Genomic DNA, 26,155 nt, shown 5'->3' on the forward strand with positions numbered 1-26,155 from the left:
GTACAGCAGCAAGAAACAGAGCTTTGAAAATCAGCTGTAACCAATATAGTAATAAATTGAAAAAAATAAACGACAGAGAGACAGAGAAAACCTCTTACAACTTTTCCTCAGGGACGGTGATGCAACATGGATTGAACACATCTAGACCCACAGCAGGATGAGACATAAGGCTGGAAACTGTTTGCGCTAAGAGAAATGTGAGGTTGGGTGAGGAAATGCACACCCTTTAAAGTAATACTACCTGGTACCCATTCAATGGGTCCCAAATCTGCAGGTTCAAGGGATCTTCCTACAGCTAAAACATGCATGGAAAACCCAGAGGACTGTACACCATGTGATCGGGAGATGTGTCTAAAATGCACCTCATTTATCCTCTCCTGGTGCTCCTGTTCACCATTCCAGCCACGCTACTTAGAATCTCCCCACTTGGAGAATCAGCACATTTAAACTTCTGTTTCACACATTTTGCAAATTGTGAGGAGGATGAACGGGAAGAGGGGGAACCAATGAGAGAAGAGTTGTAGGGGTTTGGACGGGCACATATCACTCTAATTTCCCATTAAGAATAAGAATTAAAGAAAGGCTCAGCCTGCCTCGCCGGAGCCAAAATAGGGCCTGAAGCAATCCTGCGGGTTTGAGGCCAGCTCACAAAAGAGCAACTTAAAAAATGGAGCTCAGGGTCACTGCAATTCACAAACCTGCAGAGTTATAAATGAAAACTAACGTCCAAAAATATGTTGAGGTAAGGCAAAGAAGAGGATCTGAATGCAAGACAGAATTGCAAGAAACAGATTTCAAGAGATAGATTGGACTCGTCTTTAACGCACATGAAAAGCGGCAGAATTTCGACAACGATGCAGTTGGCCCAAAAGGGCGTATGCGTTTTTTCCTGATTATATCCAGGAAAAAACGCATACGCACTTTATGGGCAACGAAGCAAGCAAGCAATGCAAATGTGCACAACAAAGAAGTCTCACTTCCCACCGGTCAAAAGGGCCATCCTAAAAAATTGTAAAAACCAGAAATGCAGGACAGGCCATGGAGAACAGGGAGCCTTTATACGCTGATGGGCAGTGTGTGAACTGCCGAGAGCCACTCTGGAGAAGTGTATGGTGGTTCCTAAATCATCTAAAAAACAGAGCTACAGAGCATAGGACACTTCCAATCATGGGAGTATATCTAGGGAAGTCTAAAAATCAACAAGACACAAGCACACCACAGTTTAGGGCTACTCTGTTTACAAGAACCTCAACTTCAGTACACCTTAAATATCCCAGGAAAGAGAACAATGGATAAAGAAGATGTGGTACTTATGTACAATGGAATATCTCTTCACCATGAAATCAATGTAATAAGGCTAGTAGAAGGATAAAGAGTGGATTTAGGTCCGATAATACTACTTGAAATAAGTCAAACAGAAAAAGAAACATATCATAAGATATCACTTATAGAGGGAGGGTAAATATGGCTGCACAAGAAATGAATTACAGAACAGAACAGTGTCTCACATTTAGAAAACACACTTATGTCAGCTTAAGGGGAAAGGAGAGGTGGGGTGATGCATAAAACCAGAGTTTGAAATTAGCACAGATACCGTTCAATAAACCAAATAGGTATTAGACAAGATCTACACCTTGCTCAATGAACAGGCCTCAACACACCCTATACACCGCAGAGAAATATATCTGAGGAATAAGAATCTTAAAACCCATGTATTGATATATCTCCATAAGGGAATCAAGTGTGTGCAGAGCGGCACAAACACAGCAGTGAAAAGGAGCTAAACCCCATTATAGAAATAAATTTTAAAAACAAAACGCTGAAACAATGAAAGAGAGAAAAATTCTTACAAAATTCGCTCAGGGGCTGTGATGCAACCTGGATTGACCACATATAAACCCACAGCTGGATAAGACATAAGGCTGGACACTTGGGGCTGACAGGATTGGTGAGCTTTGGTGAGCAACTGCCGAAAGTTTAATGCAATACTTCATGCTACTCAGTCCAAGGGTCCCAACACTCCAGGTTGAAGGGAATCTTCCTACAGCTAAACCATGCTTGGGAAACCCAGCGACTGGTATACCATATGATCGGGAAAGGTTTCTAAAACGCACCTCATTTTTCCTCTCCTGGGGCTCCGGATCGACATTCCAGCCGCTTTACTAACAACATCCCCACATGGAGTCAATGCCTTTAAGTTCTGGTATCGCACAGTCTGCAGTTAGTGCAGAGGATGAATGGGAATAGGGGGAACCAGTGAGAAACTAGCTGTAGCGGTTTCAATGGGCACATGTCACTCTAATATCACATCAGTAAGAAGAATTAACCAAAGGCACAGCAAGGTGCCCCAGAAGAAAAATAGGGCTTCAAGGAATCCTGTGGTTACGGGGCAAGACCACAAAAATAAGAGCTAAAAAATGGAGCTGAGGGCCACTGCAATTCAAAAACCTGCAGAGTTATAAAGGCCAACTATTTTTAAAAAATATATTGAGGTAAGGCTATGAAGAGGCATTGAAAGCAAGGCAGAATTGCAGGAAACCGATTTCAGGAGGTAGACTGGAATTGCATTGAAAACATATGAAGAGAGTCAGAAACTCGACAATGATGCACTTGGCCAAAAAGGGCGTATGCGTTTTTTCCTGAATATATTCAGGAAAAAACGCATACGCCCTTTTTGGCCAACCAAGCAAGCTTGCAAAGGAAATCTGCACTACAATGAAGTCTCACTTCCCCCCGGTCAAAAGGGCCATCTGAAAAAAGTGTAAAATCCAGAAAGGCAGGACAGGCCATGGAGAACTGGGAGCCTTGTTATGCTGATGGGCGGAATGTAAATTGCCAACAGACACTCGGGAGAAGTGTATGGTGTTTCCTGAAACATCTAAAAAACAAAGCAACAGAGCCTAGGGCACTTCCACTTATGGTCCTATAGCTTAGGGAAATTAAAATCAAAAAGACACAGCCACCCCAAAGTTTGGGACGCCTCCGTTTACAAGAACCTCGTTTACCGTACAAGTTCAATATCACAGAAAGTGAAAAATGGATAAAGAACTTGTGGTACTTACGTACAATGCAGTATCACTCAGCAATGAAATCTATGTCATCAGGCCCGTAGCAGCATAATGAGTGGATTCAGGTACGATGATTCTAACTGAAATAAGTCACACAGAAAAAGAAACATCATAAGATATCACTAATACACGGAATGTAAACTTGGCTACACAGGAACTGCATTCCAAAACAGAACAGGGTCTCAAATTTAGAAAACCAACTTATGCTTGCTTAAGGGGAAAGGTGAGTTGGGGTGCTGCATAAAACCAGAGATTGAAATGAGCACAGATAAAGTTCCTTAAGCCAAATATGGAATAGACAAGAGCTACTCCTTGCTCAACGAAATGGACTCAACACCGCATATTAAACGCCTAAGAATGTACCTGACTAGTAAGTATCTTAAAACCTATGGATTGCTATGTCTCCGAAAGAGAATCAAGCATGTGTACAGGGGCATAAACGCAGCAGTGATAGGATTGGAGAGGTTCGGTGAGCAAATGAAGACCCTTTGAAGTCATATTGCATGGTACCCATTCCACGGGTTTCAACTACCCAGGTTTTAGGTATTCTTCCTTCACCTAAAACATGCATGTGGAACCCAGAGTATGATCAACCATGTGATCGGGAGACGTGTTCAAATATGTCTCAGTTTTCGTACCCTGGTACTCGGGTGCAACATTCCAGACGCTTTACTAACACTCTCCCGACTTGGAGAGTCAACACCTTTAACCTCCTGTTTGGCCCAGTTTGCAATTTCTGTGGAAGATGAACAGGAATAGCGAGAACCAATGAGAGACTAGCTGGAGGTGTCTGGACGGGCAAATTTAACTCTCATTTCCCACCAGGAAGAGGAATTAACCAAAGGCTCAGCGTGCCGTGCCGGAACCAGATTAGGGCCTGAAGCCATCCTGCGGTGTTGCGGCCAGCTCACAAGAAAGCGAGTTGAAGAAAGGAGCTCAGGGGCACTGTAATTCACAAACCTGCAGAGTTATAAATGACAGCTATCGTCCAAAAATAGACTGAAGTAAGGCTGCCAAGAGGACTTGAAAGTGGGACAGAATTGCAGGAAACCGATTTCAGGAGGTAGACTGGAATTGCATTGAAAGCATAGGAAAAGAGGCAGAACGTCCACAATGATGCACTTGGCCAAAAAGGGCGTATGCGTTTCTTCCTGAATATATTCAGGAAAAAACGCATACGCCCTTTTTGGCCAACCAAGCAAGCTTGCAAAGGAAATCTGCACTACAATGAAGTTTCACTTCCCCCCGGTCAAAAGGGCCATCTGAAAAAAGTGTAAAATCCAGAAAGGCAGGACAGGCCATGGAGAACTGGGAGCCTTGTTATGCTGATGGGCGGGATGTAAATTGCCAACAGACACAGGGGAGAAGTGTATGGTGTTTCCTGAAACATCTAAAAAACAAAGCAACAGAGCCTAGGGCACTTCCACTTATGGTCCTATAGCTTAGGGAAATTAAAATCAAAAAGACACAGCCACCCCAAAGTTTGGGACGCCTCCGTTTACAAGAACCTCGTTTACCGTACAAGTTCAATATCACAGAAAGTGAAAAATGGATAAAGAACTTGTGGTACTTACGTACAATGCAGTATCACTCAGCAATGAAATCTATGTCATCAGGCCCGTAGCAGCATAATGAGTGGATTCAGGTACGATGATTCTAACTGAAATAAGTCACACAGAAAAAGAAACATCATAAGATATCACTAATACACGGAATGTAAACTTGGCTACACAGGAACTGCATTCCAAAACAGAACAGGGTCTCAAATTTAGAAAACCAACTTATGCTTGCTTAAGGGGAAAGGTGAGTTGGGGTGCTGCATAAAACCAGAGATTGAAATGAGCACAGATAAAGTTCCTTAAGCCAAATATGGAATAGACAAGAGCTACTCCTTGCTCAACGAAATGGACTCAACACCGCATATTAAACGCCTAAGAATGTACCTGACTAGTAAGTATCTTAAAACCTATGGATTGCTATGTCTCCGAAAGAGAATCAAGCATGTGTACAGGGGCATAAACGCAGCAGTGATAGGATTGGAGAGGTTCGGTGAGCAAATGAAGACCCTTTGAAGTCATATTGCATGGTACCCATTCCACGGGTTTCAACTACCCAGGTTTTAGGTATTCTTCCTTCACCTAAAACATGCATGTGGAACCCAGAGTATGATCAACCATGTGATCGGGAGACGTGTTCAAATATGTCTCAGTTTTCGTACCCTGGTACTCGGGTGCAGCATTCCAGACGCTTTACTAACACTCTCCCGACTTGGAGAGTCAACACCTTTAACCTCCTGTTTGGCCCAGTTTGCAATTTCTGTGGAAGATGAACAGGAATAGCGAGAACCAATGAGAGACTAGCTGGAGGTGTCTGGACGGGCAAATTTAACTCTCATTTCCCACCAGGAAGAGGAATTAACCAAAGGCTCAGCGTGCCGTGCCGGAACCAGATTAGGGCCTGAAGCCATCCTGCGGTGTTGCGGCCAGCTCACAAGAAAGCGAGTTGAAGAAAGGAGCTCAGGGGCACTGTAATTCACAAACCTGCAGAGTTATAAATGACAGCTATCGTCCAAAAATAGACTGAAGTAAGGCTGCCAAGAGGACTTGAAAGCGGGACAGAATTGCAGGAAACCGATTTCAGGAGGTAGACTGGAATTGCATTGAAAGCATAGGAAAAGAGGCAGAACGTCCACAATGATGCACTTGGCCAAAAAGGGCGTATGCGTTTCTTCCTGAATATATTCAGGAAAAAACGCATACGCCCTTTTTGGCCAACCAAGCAAGCTTGCAAAGGAAATCTGCACTACAATGAAGTTTCACTTCCCCCCGGTCAAAAGGGCCATCTGAAAAAAGTGTAAAATCCAGAAAGGCAGGACAGGCCATGGAGAACTGGGAGCCTTGTTATGCTGATGGGCGGGATGTAAATTGCCAACAACCACTCGGGAGAAGTGTATGGTGTTTCCTGAAACATCTAAAAAACAAAGCAACAGAGCCTAGGGCACTTCCACTTATGGTCCTATAGCTTAGGGAAATTAAAATCAAAAAGACACAGCCACCCCAAAGTTTGGGACGCCTCCGTTTACAAGAACCTCGTTTACCGTACAAGTTCAATATCACAGAAAGTGAAAAATGGATAAAGAACTTGTGGTACTTACGTACAATGCAGTATCACTCAGCAATGAAATCTATGTCATCAGGCCGGTAGCAGCATAATGAGTGGATTCAGGTACGATGATTCTAACTGAAATAAGTCACACAGAAAAAGAAACATCATAAGATATCACTAATACACGGAATGTAAACTTGGCTACACAGGAACTGCATTCCAAAACAGAACAGGGTCTCAAATTTAGAAAACCAACTTATGCTTGCTTAAGGGGAAAGGTGAGTTGGGGTGCTGCATAAAACCAGAGATTGAAATGAGCACAGATAAAGTTCCTTAAGTCAAATATGGAATAGACAAGAGCTACTCCTTGCTCAACGAAATGGACTCAAAACGCCATATTAAACGCCTAAGAATGTACCTGACTAGTAAGTATCTTAAAACCTATGGATTGCTATGTCTCCAAAAGAGAATCAAGCGTGTGTACAGGGGCATAAACGCAGCAGTGATAGGATTGGAGAGGTTCGGTGAGCAAATGAAGACCCTTTGAAGTCATATTGCATGGTACCCATTCCACGGGTTTCAACTACCCAGGTTTTAGGTATTCTTCCTTCAGCTAAAACATGCATGTGGAACCCAGAGTATGATCAACCATGTGAACGGGAGACGTGTTCAAATATGTCTCAGTTTACCTCCCCTGGTACTCGGGTGCAACATTCCAGACGCTTTACTAACACTCTCCCGACTTGGAGAGTCAGTCCCTTTAACCTCCTGTTTGGCCCAGTTTGCAATTTCTGCGGAAGATGAACAGGAATAGTGAGAACCAATGAGAGGCTAGCTGGAGGTGTCTGAACGGGCAAATTTAACTCTCATTTCCCACCAGGAAGAGGAATTAACCAAAGGCTCAGCGTGCCGGGCCGGAACAAGATTAGGGCCTGAAGCCATCCTGCGGTGTTGCGGCCAGCTCACAAGAAAGCGAGTTGAAGAAAGGAGCTCAGGGGCACTGTAATTCACAAACCTGCAGAGTTATAAATGACAGCTATAGTCCAAAAATAGACTGAAGTAAGGCTGCCAAGAGGACTTGAAAGCGGGGCAGAATTGCAGGAAACCGATTTCAGGAGGTAGACTGGAATTGCATTGAAAGCATAGGAAAAGAGGCAGAACGTCCACAATGATGCACTTGGCCAAAAAGGGCGTATGCGTTTTTTCCTGAATATATTCAGGAAAAAACGCATACGCCCTTTTTGGCCAACCAAGCAAGCTTGCAAAGGAAATCTGCACTACAATGAAGTCTCACTTCCCCCCGGTCAAAAGGGCCATCTGAAAAAAGTGTAAAATCCAGAAAGGCAGGACAGGCCATGGAGAACTGGGAGCCTTGTTATGCTGATGGGCGGGATGTAAATTGCCAACAGACACTCCGGAGAAGTGTATGGTGTTTCCTGAAACATCGAAAAAACAAAGCAACAGAGCCTAGGGCACTTCCACTTATGGTCCTATAGCTTAGGGAAATTAAAATCAAAAAGACACAGCCACCCCAAAGTTTGAGACGCCTCTGTTTACAAGAACCTCGTTTACAGTACAAGTTCAATATCACAGAAAGTGAAAAATGGATAAAGAACTTGTGGTACTTACGTACAATGCAGTATCACTCAGCAATGAAATCTATGTCATCAGGCCCGTAGCAGCATAATGAGTGGATTCAGGTACGATGATTCTAACTGAAATAAGTCACACAGAAAAAGAAACATCATAAGATATCACTAATACACGGAATGTAAACTTGGCTACACAGGAACTGCATTCCAAAACAGAACATGGTCTCAAATTTAGAAAACCAACTTATGCTTGCTTAAGGGGAAAGGTGAGTTGGGGTGCTGCATAAAACCAGAGATTGAAATGAGCACAGATAAAGTTCCTTAAGCCAAATATGGAATAGACAAGAGCTACTCCTTGCTCAACAAAATGGACTCAACACCGCATATTAAACGCCTAAGAATGTACCTGACTAGTAAGTATCTGAAAACCTATGGATTGCTATGTCTCCAAAAGAGAATCAAGCGTGTGTACAGGGGCATAAACGCAGCAGTGATAGGATTGGAGAGGTTCGGTGAGCAAATGAAGACCCTTTGAAGTCATATTGCATGGTACCCATTACACGGGTCTCAACTCTCCAGGTTTAAGGTATTCTTCCTTCAGCTAACACATGCATGTGGAACCCAGAGTATAATCAACCATGTGAACGGGAGACGTGTTCAAATATGTCTCAGTTTTCCTCCCCTGGTACTCGGGTGCAACATTCCAGACCCTTTACTAACACTCTCCCCACTTGGAGAGTCAGCGCCTTTAACCTCCTGTTTGGCCCAGTTTGCAATTTCTGCGGAAGATGAACAGGAATAGCGAGAACCAATGAGAGGCTAGCTGGAGGTGTCCGAACGGGCAAATTTAACTCTCATTTCCCACCAGGAAGAGGAATTAACCAAAGGCTCAGCATGCCGGGCCGGAACCAGATTAGGGCCTGAAGCCATCCTGCGGTGTTGCGGCCAGGTCACAAGAAAGCGAGTTGAAGAAAGGAGCTCAGGGGCACTGTAATTCACAAACCTGCAGAGTTATAAATGACAGCTATCGTCCAAAAATATACTGAAGTAAGGCTGCCAAGAGGACTTGAAAGCGGGGCAGAATTGCAGGAAACCGATTTCAGGAGGTAGACTGGAATTGCATTGAAAGCATAGGAAAAGAGGCAGAACGTCCACAATGATGCACTTGGCCAAAAAGGGCGTATGCATTTTTTCCTGAATATATTCAGGAAAAAACGCATACGCCCTTTTTGGCCAACCAAGCAAGCTTGCAAAGGAAATCTGCACTACAATGAAGTCTCACTTCCCCCCGGTCAAAAGGTCCATCTGAAAAAAGTGTAAAACCCAGAAAGGCAGGACAGGCCATGGAGAACTGGGAGCCTTGTTATGCTGATGGGCGGGATGTAAATTGCCAACAGACACTCGGGAGATGTGTATGGTGTTTCCTGAAACATCTAAAAAACAAAGCAACAGAGCCTAGGGCACTTCCACTTATGGTCCTATAGCTTAGGCAAATTAATATCAAAAAGACACAGCAACCCCAAAATTTGGGATGGCTCTTTTTACAGAAATCTCTTCTACGGCACAAGTTAAATATCCCAGAGAGCAAATAATGGATAAAGAAGTTGCGGTACTTATGTACAACAGAATACCACTCAGCAATGAAATCTATGTCACCAGGCCCGTACCAGCATAATGAGTGCATTGAGGCACGATGATTCTAAGTGAAATAAGTCACACAGAAAAAGAAACATCATAAGGTATCACTAATACACGGAATGTGAACTTGGCTACACATGAACTGAATTACAAAACAGAACAGGGTCTCAAGTTTAGAAAACCAACTTATTCTTGCTTAAGGGTAAAGGTGAGTTGGGGTGCTGCATAAAAGCAGAGTTTGAAATTAGCACAGATACCGTTCCATAAGCCAAATATGTAATAGACAAGAGCTACCCCTTGCTCAACGAAATGGATTCAACAATGAGGTATCACCTCACACCTGGTAGAATAGGCATCATTGAAAATCTACAAACAAAAAATGCTGGAAAGGGTGTGGAGAAAAGGAACCCTCTTCCACTATTGTTGGGAATATAAATTGATACAGTCATTATGGAGAACAATATGGAATTTCTTAAGAAACTAACAATAGAATTACCATATGATACAGCAATCCCAGTACTGGACATATACCCAGACAAAACCATAAATCAAAAAGAGTCATTCACCGCAATGTTCATTGCATCACTATTTACAATATCGAGGTAATGGAAGCAACCTAAATGCCCACAGACAGACGAATGCATAAAGCTGTGGTACATATATAAAATGGAATATTACTAAGCCATGAAAAGGAATGAAATTGGGTCATTTGTAGAGACGTCGATGGATCTAGAGACTGTCATACAGAGTGAAGTAAGTCAGAAAGAGAAAAACAAATCTTGTATATTCATGCATATATGTGGAACCTAGAAAAACTGTACAGATTAACCATTTTGCAAGGCATAAATAGAGCAACAGATGTAGACAACAAACGTATGGACAACAAGGGGGGAAAGCTGTTGGGGGGGTGGTGGTGGGAGGAGTTGAGAGACTGGGATTGGCATGTATACATTTATATGTATAAAATAGATAACCAATAAGAACCTGCTGTATAAAAATATAAAATAAAATTCAAAATTAAAAAGAAATAAAATTTAAAAAATAAAACAGAAAAAACAATTATTCCCTGCACATACATGTATTTATATGAATAAATTATTTCCATGCTTATATCTGTAAATACAAAAAAGAGGAATAAAATCTACCTTGAACCAAAAACGAAAAAGAGAAAAAAAACACAGAACCCACCAGTTACACAGAGGAAAACCGTATCAGGGCACTTGCTCCAGTTGTAAACAATTCTGAAGTTGGTCAGTGGTGGGGAATCGTCTCCCATTCAGCCAGCAGCCCCCACGCAACAAGCGTCCTCATTGCAAAGCTGGGGCACCGTGCCGAGGCATCTGTGAGTAAACGTGAGCTGAGCCCCAGGCCAGTTGCTGCTGAACTATTCCCACCCGTCCCAGGTAAAACACCTGAATATATACAAGGACTTGAAAGCCTAGAGGAAGGGCCATAGAGCCACACGAGTGACAGCATGCCGGCCGACTTGGTGCCTGCAGGCCAGCCAGGATGGTCCTGGCCCTGGGTGCTCTTCTGGAAGATTTCCATTTCCCTGCCTGAGATACCCGTCCTGTCCCTGCCCCCATTGCTTTTTTCCTTCCTCACCTCTGCCCAGGGAGAAATTCCAGCAGCAGGTATGGGTGACACATCCTCTTCTTTAGCAGGTGGCAGCCTGGCAACTGCTGCAGAAAGTCCAGCAGAGCCCCACTCACACTGGGCCACCCACAAAGCCGTGGCCTCTCACTCCCTCCCACCAGCCCAGCCCCGAGACTGCTGACAGGGCAGAGAAAATGGCGTCAGGCACGGCTGCAGGGGCTCTTGCTGCCTGGAGTGGTATTTATATTGATCTCAACCCAGGCACACCTGGGGAGGGCTGGCCGGCACGGTAAGGCTGCCCAGGTCAGCCAATCATCACCCCTCAGGGGCTCACAGTTGCAGAAAATGGAACTTGCTGAACCGACCAGGTCCAAGGAACAGGTGTGGGCTCCTGAGAGTCAGGATAGACAAGGGGCTGCAGCTTTGGCTTGTTTTCTAATCATTTTATCTGGCCCATGAGTGGGAGACAACTTCAAGAAAACCCTCTCCTAATGAGAGGAACCCAGGAGTCAGGCAGAGGAGGGGTGGGTGGTGGTTGGAGACAGAGGCCTGGTGCCCCGGGTGCAGTGGAAGTCTCTGGAAGACCAGGTGGAGGGAGGCCTCACGGAGTGATGCCCAGGGTCACAGACCTGTCGCAGCTGCTGTTTGTTAGTTCAAGTCCTGCTCTGAGGTGCTCTGTGTCAGCTCTGAGCGACAGGTGAGCTGGGGGTGCTCTGCAATGAGGGCTATGTGCACGGTTCCTGTGTGCCCAGCCCTGCCACGGTACCTGCAAGGGTAGCTCTGTATCCTGGGAGGGGCCTGACCACGAGAGCCCCGTGGGCTGGGGTGGGGGTGGGGTACCTGCCCAGGTGAGCTCCATATTCTGGGATTGGTCTGACCACGAGAGCCCCATGGGCTGCTGGGGACCTGGTAAAGGATGTCAGGACAGTCAGTGAAGCCACCGAGGATATACCTCCAGTTGCTCCTAATTCCTACACCCTGCTGGTCATTCTACCAACCACCAGGACATGGTATTCTGTATTAGTCTTCAATGATGCCTTCTTTTGTATTCCATTAGTCCCAGAGTCACAAGAAATTTTGGCTTGTGAGTGGCAGGACTCCACATACAACTAAAACAATACTTCCGGGCCGTCTGGCCCCAAGGGTGCAAAAATTCCCACACCATCTTTGGGGAAAGCTTAGCTAAAGACCTAAAAGTTCTACCTCTGGAAAAGGAAACCCTCCTTCAATATGCAGACGACATTCTGATCACCAGCCCTACTAAGGAGGCCTCTGAACTACCAAGCCAATAAAGGATAGAAGTTGTCCAAGAAAAAGCTCAAATATCACAGACTGCGGTGACCTGCCTGGGCTTCATTCTCACAGAAGGTCAGAGAAGCCCATCCCAGGAAAGGGAAGAAACCATTTTCAGCCTTACCCCTTTCTAAAACTAGAAGACAGCTTAGGGGTTCCTGGGGAGGCCAGGGTTTGCTGCTTCTGGATCCCTAACTACAGTCTACTAGCTGGGCCTCTATATGAAACACTGAAAGGAAAAGATGATGATCCTTTTGAATAGAATCCAGAAGTGGCCTTTCAAGAATGGAAAGAGCAGTCAATTCAGACCCTTGCCCTGGAACTCCCTAATTTAGCTAAACCCTTTGACCTTTACATTCCCGGTGAAAGGTGAATCGCCATTGGAGAATTAGTGCAAAAACTGGGACCGCTTGAAATGGAACAATGCAAGAATGCCATCCAGGTAGGATAAACTACGGTCACTAAGGGGCTTGGCCCACTGCCACATCTGGCCAAGATACTGGCGGTATCTAAAAACCTGGAAATCAGCAGCCCAAAAGGCCACCTCCCTCCTAAGGGAAAAGGACCCCACGTGGTGATCCTAACCACCAACCATGCCCTGAAGTTGCAGGGTTCGCTCCGTGGGCACACCGACCTCGAGTGAGGAGGCCCTCCAACTCCAACATCCAGAGGGATAACCGGGGGCAACAGGGCACCATGACGACTCGTGTGAACATCACTTGACCTGGAGTTTCTCTCATAAAACAACAAGAGTGTGTCCCAAAAGAGTAGACTACTGCTTGCAGGACTTACTGCACCCAGAGGGGAGCTAATAATCTTGGCGGGGGAACAGTATACCACACTGTCACCATAGAAAAGCCTACAGACACCATGATGATGGTGGCCAATAAGACCGGCTGGACTCCTGTTTACTTCAAAAGGCTGTTGACTCAGTAGCCATCATGGTCCTTGGTCACCACTGACCCTGGACTGTCTGGGAGTTGAGCGGGCAGGGCTCTGACACCTGGTGCTGTTTGTACGTTAATTCAGGGGCCTAATTGAAGAAAGCACAGACTACTGGTCAGAGCATCTAGGCTGGCAGAGACGGTCAGCCTAAGGTGGCCGAACAAATGTGGGGCGGGGTGAAACCGGCCCCCACAGCGTCTCTGCACATCTCTTTCCTGGACCCTTAAAGGTCATTAGAATCTATAACACTTCCAATGCTGGTGCTCAGGTGGACGAGCAGGGAGGCAGGGGTCCTGGGGACAATCAACGTCACCGGGAGGCTGCTGGGGAGAAGCTCTGACCCTCGCCCCAGGGTATGAGGGCTCCCAACTCAGCACTCAGCAGTTACAGAAGAAGGGTCTGCACCCTCAGCACTCCAAGAATGAGGAACGGGACAAAAGGCAGAGGAGGGGTTTGTCCCCAGCAAAGCCCATTAAAAATCCCTGGGAGATAAAAATAGAATCTGGGCAATAAAGTCAAGTCTAACCTTTTTTATCCTTTGTGCTTTGTCTAATTTCACGTGCTCCTAGGGTCCCGCATGCAGAGGTTCCACACCCGGCACTTCAGACCAGATTTCCTAGTGCAGAATGGCTGGGTCGACACCTCAGCTCCTGGGGCCCAGTGCAGACTCCACGATATAGAGCCTGAGCTACAGCCAACCCGGCCCTCGAGAGCTCCGCCGCCTCCCTCCCTCCCACTGACTCTGACAGGATCTCTACACAGCAGCCCAGCCCACAGCCCACGGGGTAGTGCATGCTCTCACCTCTCCATTCTCTGATCAAAATATAAAGTTTCCTTTGCTTGTGAACCAAACTCAGTCTCGATCTGTTGGCCCCAATGACACTGGGCAGGGGGACACTTGTTGGGGTCCACTCTGGAGGATCAGTAACAGAAATTGAGACTATTGTAACCTCAATGAACAGATGTGTGAGCCAAACTGTAGTTAACATAGAACAGTGTATAAGGCTCGGGTAAAATAAGATGTTTTTAACACTTCCATTTGATATTTCCATCACTTTTTATAAGCAAGTTCAGTGAAAAGGTTTGTCTTATTTGTCAGGTCAATATTAGAGAAACGAAGTGATTTCTTTCCAAGGATGTACAGCTAATAATCTTGGTTAAACCTTCAATCTTGTTTTAAATGCTTTTCCATTGAAAATGATACCTCTCTTTCAGCTCCCCCATTTCTGAGAAGTATAAAATCTTATAATTTATTATTACCAAAGGGGAAAGGTGGGAGGAGGGATAAATTAACAGTTTGGAATGAACACATACACACTGCTATGTATAAAATAGATCATCAACAAGGAACTACTGTATAGCACAGGGAACTACACTCAACATTTTGCAATAACCTATAAGGGGAAATAATCTGAAAAAGAATAGATATTTTTATTGACATCATCTATCAATGACAGTTAAAGTGTAGCCTAAGGGAAGCTGGTGGTGAGTGCTTCTGACCCTGAAGACTTCAATCATCTAAAGTTTGGACTCTGCCTACTTCCCAAGGCCCTTAATGAACATATGTGTAGCCGTAGCTTAAAAACTTCCCCAGTTTGGGTTTCGGGGAGACACTGATTTTGAAAAAGCCCTGGTGTTCTCCTTACATGAATGGGACTCTTCCTACTGCTAAAACATGTCTGTCACACCCAGAGGATGGTATACCATCTGATCGGGAAGAGTTTGGAAAAGGCATCTCATCTCCTCATCTCCTGGTGCTCGGGTTCACCCCTCCAGCGTCTTTACTAACAGTCTCCCCACTTGGAGATGTCAGCACTGTCAACATCCTGTTGCGTACAGTTTGGAATTTGTCCAGAGGATGAAGCGGAAGGATGAGGAACAATGAGAGACAAGTCCTAGGTGTTCAGACAGGCACATGTCACTCTAATTTCCAATCAGGAAGACGAATTGACCAAAGGCTAGGGTTGCCCATGGAAACAGTATAGGGCTTGAGGAAATCCCGCTGCTTTGTGGCCAGTTCCCATAAACACGAGTTGAACAATGGAACTCAGGGGCAGTAAAATTCACAAAACTGCAGAGTTGAAAATATCCATCACTGAAAAATGTCTTGAGGAAAGTCAGAGAAAAGGACTTGTAAGCAAGGGAGAATGGCAGGAAAGGGATTTGAGGAGGTAGAAAGGACTCGCCATTAAGCACAAGAAAAGGAGCTGAACATTGCCAACATTGCCAACATTGCAGTTGGCCAAAAAGGGTGTATGCGTTCTTTTCTGTATATATTCAAGAAAAGGGCATACACTTTTTTAGCCAACCAAACAGGTGGGCACTGGAAGTCAATACCACAAAAGATATCACTTCGCATCAGTCAGAAGAGCCATCCTCATAAAGCGTAAACAACAGAAATGCAGGACAGGGCAACGAGAAGAGGGAGCCCTGTGAGACTTATAGTGGAAATGTATATTGCCAACGGCCATTCTGGAGAAGTGTATTGTGTTTACTAAAGCATCTAAAAAATGAGCTACAGAGCATAGGGCACTTGCACTCATGGGCGTATATCTTGGGAAAAACAAAAATCGAGAGGACACAGGCACCCCAATGTTTACCCCCTCTCTGTTTAAAAGATCCTCGACTAGGATATAACTTAAATGTCTCTGGAGGGAAAAAATGGATAGAGATGTGGTACTTAGGTAGAGTGGAATATTATTCAGCCTGGAAATCAATGAAATATGGCCAGTTGTAACAACTCCGGAGGAGTTACGTATGATCATTCTAAGTGACAGAATTCAAAAAGAAAAAGACACATATCATAAGATATCACTTAAAGGTGGAATCCAAAATGGCTACACATGAAATAAATTACAAAACAAAAACATAGTCAAATATGTAGAAAACACGCATAAGGCTGCTAAACGGGAAAGGTGGGGAGGGGTGAGGCATCATCCAGGAGGTTGAAATTAGCAAAGATACCATTCCAAATACCAAACTGATAATCAACAAGGCCTACACGGTAGCTAAAAGAACTGCACTCAGCACACTCAAGTCACCGGAAAAGAATATATACGACTGGTAAGAATCTGAAAAAGAATTTATTGATGTCTCTCTGTACGCGAATCAAGTGGATGTACAGCAGCAAGAAACAGAGCTTTGAAAATCAGCTGTAACCAATATAGTAATAAATTGAAAAAAATAAACGACAGAGAGACAGAGAAAACCTCTTACAACTTTTCCTCAGGGACGGTGATGCAACATGGATTGAACACATCTAGACCCACAGCAGGATGAGACATAAGGCTGGAAACTGCGCTAAGAGAAATGTGAGGTTGGGTGAGGAAATGCACACCCTTTAAAGTAATACTACCTGGTACCCATTCAATGGGTCCCAAATCTGCAGGTTCAAGGGATCTTCCTACAGCTAAAACATGCATGGAAAACCCAGAGGACTGTACACCATGTGATCGGGAGATGTGTCTAAAATGCACCTCATTTATCCTCTCCTGGTGCTCCTGTTCACCATTCCAGCCACGCTACTTAGAATCTCCCCACTTGGAGAATCAGCACATTTAAACTTCTGTTTCACACATTTTGCAAATTGTGAGGAGGATGAACGGGAAGAGGGGGAACCAATGAGAGAAGAGTTGTAGGGGTTTGGACGGGCACATATCACTCTAATTTCCCATTAAGAGTAAGAATTAAAGAAAGGCTCAGCCTGCCTCGCCGGAGCCAAAATAGGGCCTGAAGCAATCCTGCGGGTTTGAGGCCAGCTCACAAAAGAGCAACTTAAAAAATGGAGCTCAGGGTCGCTGCAATTCACAAACCTGCAGAGTTATAAATGAAAACTAACGTCCAAAAATATGTTGAGGTAAGGCAAAGAAGAGGATCTGAATGCAAGACAGAATTGCAAGAAACAGATTTCAAGAGATAGATTGGACTCGTCTTTAACGCACATGAAAAGCGGCAGAATTTCGACAATGATGCAGTTGGCCCAAAAGGGCGTATGCGTTTTTTCCTGATTATATCCAGGAAAAAACGCATACGCACTTTATGGGCAACGAAGCAAGCAAGCAATGCAAATGTGCACAACAAAGAAGTCTCACTTCCCACCGGTCAAAAGGGCCATCCTAAAAAATTGTAAAAACCAGAAATGCAGGACAGGCCATGGAGAACAGGGAGCCTTTATACGCTGATGGGCAGTGTGTGAACTGCCGAGAGCCACTCTGGAGAAGTGTATGGTGGTTCCTAAATCATCTAAAAAACAGAGCTACAGAGCATAGGACACTTCCAATCATGGGAGTATATCTAGGGAAGTCTAAAAATCAACAAGACACAAGCACACCACAGTTTAGGGCTACTCTGTTTACAAGAACCTCAACTTCAGTACACCTTAAATATCCCAGGAAAGAGAACAATGGATAAAGAAGATGTGGTACTTATGTACAATGGAATATCTCTTCACCATGAAATCAATGTAATAAGGCTAGTAGAAGGATAAAGAGTGGATTTAGGTCCGATAATACTACTTGAAATAAGTCAAACAGAAAAAGAAACATATCATAAGATATCACTTATAGAGGGAGGGTAAATATGGCTGCACAAGAAATGAATTACAGAACAGAACAGTGTCTCACATTTAGAAAACACACTTATGTCAGCTTAAGGGGAAAGGAGAGGTGGGGTGATGCATAAAACCAGAGTTTGAAATTAGCACAGATACCGTTCAATAAACCAAATAGGTATTAGACAAGATCTACACCTTGCTCAATGAACAGGCCTCAACACACCCTATACACCGCAGAGAAATATATCTGAGGAATAAGAATCTTAAAACCCATGTATTGATATATCTCCATAAGGGAATCAAGTGTGTGCAGAGCGGCACAAACACAGCAGTGAAAAGGAGCTAAACCCCATTATAGAAATAAATTTTAAAAACAAAACGCTGAAACAATGAAAGAGAGAAAAATTCTTACAAAATTCGCTCAGGGGCTGTGATGCAACCTGGATTGACCACATATAAACCCACAGCTGGATAAGACATAAGGCTGGACACTTGGGGCTGACAGGATTGGTGAGCTTTGGTGAGCAACTGCCGAAAGTTTAATGCAATACTTCATGCTACTCAGTCCAAGGGTCCCAACACTCCAGGTTGAAGGGAATCTTCCTACAGCTAAACCATGCTTGGGAAACCCAGCGACTGGTATACCATATGATCGGGAAAGGTTTCTAAAACGCACCTCATTTTTCCTCTCCTGGGGCTCCGGATCGACATTCCAGCCGCTTTACTAACAACATCCCCACATGGAGTTAATGCCTTTAAGTTCTGGTATCGCACAGTCTGCAGTTAGTGCAGAGGATGAATGGGAATAGGGGGAACCAGTGAGAAACTAGCTGTAGCGGTTTCAATGGGCACATGTCACTCTAATATCACATCAGTAAGAAGAATTAACCAAAGGCACAGCAGGTGCCCCAGAAGAAAAATAGGGCTTCAAGGAATCCTGTGGTTATGGGGCAATACCACAAAAATAAGAGCTAAAAAATGGAGCTAAGGGCCACTGCAATTCAAAAACCTGCAGAGTTATAAAGGCCAACTATTTTTAAAAAATATATTGAGGTAAGGCTATGAAGAGGCATTGAAAGCAAGGCAGAATTGCAGGAAACCGATTTCAGGAGGTAGACTGGAATTGCATTGAAAGCATATGAAGAGAGTCAGAAACACGACAATGATGCACTTGGCCAAAAAGGGCGTATGTGTTTTTTCCTGAATATATTCAGGAAAAAACGCATACGCACTTTTTGGCCAACCAAGCAAGCTTGCAAAGGAAATCTGCACTACAATGAAGTCTCACTTGCACCTGGTCAAAAGGGCCATCTGAAAAAAGTGTAAAATCCAGAAAGGCACGACAGGCCATGGAGAACTGGGAGCCTTCTTATGCTGATGGGCGGGATGTAAATTGCCAACAGCCACTCTGGAGAAGTGTATGGTGTTTCCTGAAACATCTAAAAAACAAAGCAACAAAGCCTAGGGCACTTCCACTTATGGTCCTATAGCTTAGGGAAATTAAAATCAAAAAGACACAGCCACCCCAAAGTTTGGGACGGCTCTGTTTACAAGAACCTCGTTTACAGTACAAGTTCAATATCGCAGAAAGTGAAAAATGGATAAAGAACTTGTGGTACTTACGTACAATGCAATATCACTCAGCAATGAAATCTATGTCATCAGGCCCATAGCAGCATAATGAGTGGATTCAGGTATGATGATTCGAACTGAAATAAGTCACACAGAAAAGAAACATCATAAGGTATCACTAATACAGAGAATGTGAACTTGGCTACACATGAACTGAATTACAAAACAGAACAGTGTCTCAAGTTTAGAAAACCAACTTATGCTTGCTTAAGGGGGAAGGTGAGTTGGGGTGCTGCATAAAACCAGAGATTGAAATGAGCACAGATAAAGTTCCTTAAGCCAAATATGGAATAGACAAGAGCTACTCCTTGCTCAACGAAATGGACTCAACACCCCATATTAAACGCCTAAGAATGTACCTGACTAGTAAGTATCTTAAAACCTATGGATTGCTATGTCTCCAAAAGAGAATCAAGCGTGTGTACAGGGGCATAAACGCAGCAGTGATAGGATTGGAGAGGTTCGGTGAGCAAATGAAGGCCCTTTGAAGTCATATTGCATGGTACCCATTACACGGGTCTCAACTCTCCAGGTTTAAGGTATTCTTCCTTCAGCTAAAACATGCATGTGGAACCCAGAGTATGATCAACCGTGTGAACGGGAGACGTGTTCAAATATGTCTCAGTTTTCCTCCCCTGGTACTCGGGTGCAACATTCCAGACGCTTTACTAACACTCTGCCCACTTGGAGAGTCAGCACCTTTAACCTCCTGTTTGGCCCCGTTTGCAATTTCTGCGGAAGATGAACAGGAATAGCGAGAACCAATTAGAGACTAGCTGGAGGTGTCTGGACGGGCAAATTTAACTCTCATTTCCCAACAGGAAGAGGAATTAACCAAAGGCTCAGCATGCCGGGCCGGAACCAGATTAGGGCCTGAAGCCATCCTGCGGTGTTGCGGCCAGGTCACAAGAAAGCGAGTTGAAGAAAGGAGCTCAGGGGCACTGTAATTCACAAACCTGCAGAGTTATAAATGACAGCTATCATCCAAAAATAGACTGAAGTAAGGATGCCAAGTGGACTTGAAAGCGGGGCAGAATTGCAGGAAACCGATTTCAGGAGGTAGACTGGAATTGCATTGAAAGCATAGGAAAAGAGGCAGAACGTCCACAATGATGCACTTGGCCAAAAAGGGCGTATGCGTTTTTTCCTGAATATAATCAGGAAAAAACGCATACGCCCTTTTTGGCCAACCAAGCAAGCTTGCAATGGAAATCTGCACTACAATGAAGTCTCACTTCCCCCCGGTCAAAAGGGCCATCTGAAAAAAGTGTAAAATCCAGAAAGGCAACAGGCCATTGAGAACTGGGAGCCTTGTTATGCTGATGGGCGGGATGTAAATTGCCAACAGACACTTGGGAGAAGTGTATGGTGTTTCCTGAAACATCTAAAAAACAAAGCAACAGAGCCTAGGGCACTTCCACTTATGGTCCTATAGCTTAGGGAAATTAAAATCAAAAGGACACAGCCACCCCAAAGTTTGGAACGGCTCTGTTTACAAGAACCTCGTTTACAGTACAAGTTCAACATCGCAGAAAGTGAAAAATGGATAAAGAAGTTGTGGTATTTACTTACAAAGCAATATCACTCAGCAATGAAATCTGTGTCATCAGGCCCTTAGCAGCACAATGAGTGGATTCAGGTATGATGATTCTAACTGAAATAAGTCACACAGAAAAAGAAACATCATAAGTTATCAGTAATACACGGAATGTAAACTTGGCTACACAGGAACTGAATTATAGAACAGAACAGGGTCTCAAATTTAGAAAACCAACTTATGCTTGCTTAAGGGGAAAGGTGAGTTGGGGTGCTGCATAAAACCAGAGATTGAAATGAGCACAGATAAAGTTCCTTAAGCCAAATATGGAATAGACAAGAGCTACTCCTTGCTCAACGAAATGGACTCAACACCCCATATTAAACGCCTAAGAATGTACCTGACTAGTAAGTATCTTAAAACCTATGGATTGCTATGTCTCCGAAAGAGAATCAAGCATGTGTACAGGGGCATAAACGCAGCAGTGATAGGATTGGAGAGGTTCGGTGAGCAAATGAAGACCCTTTGAAGTCATATTGCATGGTACCCATTCCATGGGTTTCAACTACCCAGGTTTAAGGTATTCTTCCTTCAGCTAAAACATGCATGTGGATCCTAGAGTATGACCAACCATGTGATTGGGAGACGTGTTCAAATATGTCTCAGTTTTCGTACCCTGGTACTCGGGTGCAACATTCCAGACGCTTTACTAACACTCTCCCCACTTGGAGAGTCAGCGCCTTTAACCTCCTGTTTGGCCCAGTTTGCAATTTCTGCGGAAGATGAACAGGAATAGCGAGAACCAATGAGAGACTAGCTGGAGGTGTCTGGACGGGCAAATTTAACTCTCATTTCCCACCAGGAAGAGGAAATAACCAAAGGCTCAGCGTGCCGTGCTGGAACCAGATTAGGGCCTGAAGCCATCCTGCGGTGTTGCGGCCAGGTCACAAGAAAGCGAGTTGAAGAAAGGAGCTCAGGGGCACTGTAATTCACAAACCTGCAGAGTTATAAATGACAGCTATCGTCCAAAAATAGACTGAAGTAAGGCTGCCAAGAGGACTTGAAAGCGGGGCAGAATTGCAGGAAACCGATTTCAGGAGGTAGACTGAAATTGCATTGAAAGCATAGGAAAAGAGGCAGAACGTCCACAATGATGCACTTGGCCAAAAAGGGCATATGCGTTTTTTTCTGAATATATTCAGGAAAAAACGCATACGCCCTTTTTGGCCAACCAAGCAAGCTTGCAAAGGAAATCTGCACTACAATGAAGTCTCACTTCCCCCCGGTCAAAAGGGCCATGTGAAAAAAGTGTAAAATCCAGAAAGGCAGGACAGGCCATGGAGAACTGGGAGCCTTGTTATGCTGATGGGCGGGATGTAAATTGCCAACAACCACTCGGGAGAAGTGTATGGTGTTTCCTGAAACATCTAAAAAACAAAGCAACAGAACCTAGGGCACTTCCACTTATGGTCCTATAGCTTAGGGAAATTAAAATCAAAAAGACACAGCCACCCCAAAGTTTGGAACAGCTCTGTTTACAAGAACCTCGTTTACAGTACAAGTTCAACATCGCAGAACGTGAAAAATGGATAAAGAAGTTGTGGTATTTACTTACAAAGCAATATCACTCAGCAATGAAATCTGTGTCATCAGGCCCTTAGCAGCACAATGAGTGGATTCAGGTATGATGATTCTAACTGAAATAAGTCACACAGAAAAAGAAACATCATAAGATATCAGTAATACACGGAATGTAAACTTGGCTACACAGGAACTGAATTACAGAACAGAACAGGGTCTCAAATTTAGAAAACCATCTTATTCTTGCTTAAGGGTAAAGGTGAGTTGGGGTGCTGCATAAAACCAGAGATTGAAATGAGCACAGATAAAGTTCCTTAAGCCAAATATGGAATAGACAAGAGCTACTCCTTGCTCAACGAAATGGACTCAACACCCCATATTAAACGCCTAAGAATGTACCTGACTAGTAAGTATCTTAAAACCTATGGATTGCTATGTCTCCGAAAGAGAATCAAGCATGTGTACAGGGGCATAAACGCAGCAGTGATAGGATTGGAGAGGTTCGGTGAGCAAATGAAGACCCTTTGAAGTCATATTGCATGGTACCCATTCCACGGGTTTCAACTACCCAGGTTTAAGGTATTCTTCCTTCAGCTAAAACATGCATGTGGAACCTAGAGTATGATCAACCATGTGATCGGGAGACGTGTTCAAATATGTCTCAGTTTTCCTCCCCTGGTACTCGGGTGCAACATTCCAGACGCTTTACTAACACTCTCCCCACTTGGAGAGTCAGTCCCTTTAACCTCCTGTTTGGCCCAGTTTGCAATTTCTGCGGAAGATGAACAGGAATAGCGAGAACCAATGAGAGGCTAGCTGGAGGTATCTGGACGGGCAAATTTAACTCTCATTTCCCACCAGGAAGAGGAATTAACCAAAGGCTCAGCATGCCGTGCCGGAACCAGATTAGGGCCTGAAGCCATCCTGCGGTGCTGCGTCCAGCTCAAAAGAAAGCGAGTTGAAGAAAGGAGCTCAGGGGCACTGTAATTCACAAACCTGCAGAGTTATAAATGACAGCTATCGTCCAAAAATAGACTGAAGTAAGGCTGCCAAGAGGACTTGAAAGCGGGGCAGAATTGCAGGAAACCGATTTCAGGAGGTAGACTGGAATTGCATTGAAAGCATAGGAAAAGAGGCAGAACGTCCACAATGATGCACTTGGCCAAAAAGGGCGTATGCGTTTTTTCCTGAATATATTCAGGAAAAAACGCATACGCACTTTTTGGCCAACCAAGCAAGCTTGCAAAGGAAATCTGCACTACAATGAAGTCTCACTTCCCCCCGGTCAAAAGGGCCATCTGAAAAAAGTGTAAAATCCAGAAAGGCAGGAAAGGCCATGGAGAACTGGGAGCCTTGTTATGCTGATGGGCGGGATGTAAATTGCCAACAGACACTTGGGAGAAGTGTATGGTGTTTCCTGAAACATCTAAAAAACAAAGCAACAGAGCCTAGGGCACTTCCACTTATGGTCCTATAGCTTAGGGAAATTAAAATCAAAAGGACACAGCCACCCCAAAGTTTGGAACGGCTCTGTTTACAAGAACCTCGTTTACAGTACAAGTTCAACATCGCAGAAAGTGAAAAATGGATAAAGAAGTTGTGGTATTTACTTACAAAGCAATATCACTCAGCAATGAAATCTGTGTCATCAGGCCCTTAGCAGCACAATGAGTGGATTCAGGTATGATGATTCTAACTGAAATAAGTCACACAGAAAAAGAAACATCATAAGTTATCAGTAATACACGGAATGTAAACTTGGCTACACAGGAACTGAATTATAGAACAGAACAGGGTCTCAAATTTAGAAAACCAACTTATGCTTGCTTAAGGGGAAAGGTGAGTTGGGGTGCTGCATAAAACCAGAGATTGAAATGAGCACAGATAAAGTTCCTTAAGCCAAATATGGAATAGACAAGAGCTACTCCTTGCTCAACAAAATGGACTCAACACCCCATATTAAACGCCTAAGAATGTACCTGACTAGTAAGTATCTTAAAACCTATGGATTGCTATGTCTCCGAAAGAGAATCAAGCATGTGTACAGGGTCATAAACGCAGCAGTGATAGGATTGGAGAGGTTCGGTGAGCCAATGAAGACCCTTTGAAGTCATATTGCATGGTACCCATTCCACGGGTTTCAACTACCCAGGTTTAAGGTATTCTTCCTTCAGCTAAAACATGCATGTGGATCCTAGAGTATGACCAACCATGTGATTGGGAGACGTGTTCAAATATGTCTCAGTTTTCGTACCCTGGTACTCGGGTGCAACATTCCAGACGCTTTACTAACACTCTCCCCACTTGGAGAGTCAGTCCCTTTAACCTCCTGTTTGGCCCCGTTTGCAATTTCTGCGGAAGATGAACAGGAATAGCGAGAACCAATGAGAGGCTAGCTGGAGGTGTCTGGACGGGCAAATTTAACTCTCATTTCCCACCAGGAAGAGGAATTAACCAAAGGCTCAGCATGCCGGGCCGGAACCAGATTAGGGCCTGAAGCCATCCTGCGGTGTTGCGGCCAGGTCACAAGAAAGCGAGTTGAAGAAAGGAGCTCAGGGGCACTGTAATTCACAAACCTGCAGAGTTATAAATGACAGCTATCGTCCAAAAATAGACTGAAGTAAGGCTGCCAAGTGGACTTGAAAGCGGGGCAGAATTGCAGGAAACCGATTTCAGGAGGTAGACTGGAATTGCATTGAAAGCATAGGAAAAGAGGCAGAACGTCCACAATGATGCACTTGGCCAAAAAGGGCGTATGCGTTTTTTCCTGAATATAATCAGGAAAAAACGCATACGCACTTTTTGGCCAACCAAGCAAGCTTGCAATGGAAATCTGCACTACAATGAAGTCTCACTTCCCCCGGTCAAAAGGGCCATCTGAAAAAAGTGTAAAATCCAGAAAGGCAACAGGCCATTGAGAACTGGGAGCCTTGTTATGCTGATGGGCGGGATGTAAATTGCCAACAGACACTTGGGAGAAGTGTATGGTGTTTCCTGAAACATCTAAAAAACAAAGCTACAGAGCCTAGGGTACTTCCACTTATGGTCCTATAGCTTAGGGAAATTAAAATAAAAAAGACACAGCCACCCCAAAGTTTGGAACGGCTCTGTTTACAAGAACCTCGTTTACAGTACAAGTTCAACATCGCAGAAAGTGAAAAATGGATAAAGAAGTTGTGGTATTCACTTACAAAGCAATATCACTCAGCAATGAAATCTATGTCATCAGGCCCTTAGCAGCACAATGAGTGGATTCAGGTATGATGATTCTAACTGAAGTAAGTCACACAGAAAAAGAAACATCATAAGATATCAGTAATACACGGAATGTAAACTTGGCTACACAGGAACTGAATTACAGAACAGAACAGGGTCTCAAATTTCGAAAACCAACTTATGCTTGCTTAAGGGGGAAGGTGAGTTGGGGTGCTGCATAAAACCAGAGATTGAAATGAGCACAGATAAAGTTCCTTAAGTCAAATATGGAATAGACAAGAGCTACTCCTTGCTCAACGAAATGGACTCAACACCGCATATTAAACGCCTAAGAATGTACCTGACTAGTAAGTATCTTAAAACCTATGGATTGCTATGTCTCCGAAAGAGAATCAAGCAT

General features: G+C 44.2%; 1 long non-coding RNA gene across 12 annotated transcripts in view; it reads right to left on the reverse strand.

Annotated features, from left to right (window-relative positions):
• Positions 1-26,155, reverse strand: part of LOC307181459 — a 1,863,373-nt gene that overhangs the window by 723,954 nt on the left and 1,113,264 nt on the right. Inside the window, exon 4 of one of the 12 annotated variants that reach the window (XR_013826812.1) lies at positions 6,223-6,304. The exons of the other annotated variants lie outside the window; for them this stretch is intronic. This is a non-coding gene — a long non-coding RNA (uncharacterized lncRNA). The remainder of the gene's footprint in view (positions 1-6,222; positions 6,305-26,155) is intronic. 12 annotated transcript variants of the gene reach the window in all.

Source organism: Stenella coeruleoalba (genome assembly GCF_951394435.1).
Source record: "Stenella coeruleoalba genome assembly, contig: scaffold_37, whole genome shotgun sequence".
Lineage (NCBI taxonomy): Eukaryota > Metazoa > Chordata > Mammalia > Artiodactyla > Delphinidae > Stenella > Stenella coeruleoalba.